Below are 2,096 nucleotides of genomic sequence, written 5' to 3'. Positions count from 1 at the left end.
CTATAATTGTTGGGGATCTAAACACCCCATTATCTCCTTAAGACAGATCTTCTAGAGAAAAAAATAAGCAGAGAGATACAGAGATACTATAAATCAAATGGACTTGACAGACATCTATAGAACTTGCCACCCTAAGACCACAAAATATACATTTTTCTCAGCCTGGTATAGAACCTTTTCTAAGATTGACCACATGATAAAGCACAAATCAAGCCTTTATAGATTCAAAGGCATAGAAGTTATATTCAGCATTTTCTCTAATCATGACAAAATTAAACTTGATATTAATTTCAGGAAAAATCCTAAAAAATACACAATCACATGGAAACTAAATATCCGACTTCTGAATGACTTCCATAGCATCAAAGAAATTGAAAAATGTATGAAAACAAATGATAATGAATATGTGAGTTTCCATAATCTATGGGACACAGCAAAAGCAGTCATAAGAGAGAAATTCCTAACAATTAGCGTGCATAAGAAAATGATGGAAAAGTGGCAAATAGACAACCTCATATCACGTCTCAGGAAATTGGAAAAGCAACAACAACAACAAATGTCAGGCAAAAAGAAATCATAGAGATCTGAAAAGAAATAAATTAAATACTTTCTGATCCACCATCTGTGATGGGACCTCCACCAAGATGCGGATTTTCGTAAAAACCCTCACAGGGAAGACCATCACCCTCGAGGTTGAACCATCGGATATGATAGAAAAGGTAAAAGCCAAAATCCAGGATAAGGAAAGAATTCCTCCTGATCAGCAAAGACTGATTTTTCATGGCAAACAGCTGGAAGGTGGGTGTACTTTGATGACAACATCCAAAAGTAGTCCACGCTTCATCCTGTGTTGAGACTTCATGGTGGTGCTAAGAAAGAAGTCTTACACCACTCCCAGGAATAAGCATAAGAGAAAGAAGGTTAAGCTGACTATCCTGAAATACTATAAGGTGGATGGAAATGGTAAAATTAGCCATCTTCGTCGGGAGTGCCCTTCAGATGAATGTGGTCCTGGGGTTTTTATGGCCAGCCATTTTGACAGACATTATTGTCGCAAAAGTTGTCTGACTTATTGTTTCAACAAACCAGAAGACAAGTAATTGTTAATGAGTTAATAAAAGAAATAAACTAACCTTTAAAGAAAAAGAAATTAATTAAATAAAAATAAATGACCTATACAGAAATAAATGAAAGCAAAAGCTGGTTCTTTGAAAAGATTAACAAGATTGACGCACCATTAGCTAGACTGATAAAGAAGAAGAAATAAGGAAACCAGTTAAATCAAATATGTGATGAAATAGGCTACATTACAACAGACACAATAGAAAAAAAGAACATCATTAGAAGATACTATGAGTGACTATATGCCAACAAAAAAGAGAACATGGAAGAGATGGATAAATTACTGGATGCATATAATCTACCAAGATTGAATCAGGAGGACATAGAAAACCTGAATAGAACCATAAAAAGCCATGAGATTGAATTTGTAATAGATATCCTCCCAACAAAGAAAAGCCCAGGTCTCGATGGCTTCACTTCTAAATTCTACAAAACTTTTAAGGAAGAGTTAACCCTTATACTACTCAAATTATTTCTAAAGATCCAAAAGGAAGGAAACTTTCCAAATTCATTTTATGAAGCCTCCATCATCCTCATTCTAGAAACAGATAAAGACATGACAAAAAAAGAAAAAAAGAAAAACTACAGAACAATATCTCTGATGAATATAGATGCAAAAATTCTCAATAGGATACTTGCAAATTATATCCAACAACATATAACAAAGATTATTCATCATGACCAGGTAGGCTTTATCCCAGGGATGCAAGGGTGGTCTAATATATATAAGACCTTAGATATAATATGCCATATTAACAGAAAGAAAAATAAAAAGCATGTGATCATTCAATTGATACAGAGAAAACACTTGAAATATACAACATCTTTTCATGATTAAGACTCTCAGTAATGTTGGTATAGGAGAGTAATATTGCTAAGATTATACTGAATGGGAAAAAGCCAAAAGTTTTTCCACTAAAAACTGGTACTACACAAGGCTGCCCACTTTCTCCAAGACTTTTTAATATAATGCT

General features: G+C 33.9%; 1 pseudogene; it reads left to right on the top strand.

Annotated features, from left to right (window-relative positions):
* The first annotated feature begins 644 nt into the window (after positions 1–644).
* Positions 645–1,100, top strand: LOC102468491 (ubiquitin-40S ribosomal protein S27a pseudogene; annotated as a pseudogene).
* The last annotated feature ends 996 nt before the right edge of the window (positions 1,101–2,096 follow it).

The sequence above is a fragment of the Tupaia chinensis genome, unplaced genomic scaffold (genome assembly GCF_000334495.1).
Source record: "Tupaia chinensis unplaced genomic scaffold, TupChi_1.0 Scaffold147282_1, whole genome shotgun sequence".
NCBI lineage: Eukaryota > Metazoa > Chordata > Mammalia > Scandentia > Tupaiidae > Tupaia > Tupaia belangeri.
The sequence above is the reverse complement of the archived record's forward strand: the minus strand, read 5'-3'. Positions and strand labels throughout refer to the sequence as shown.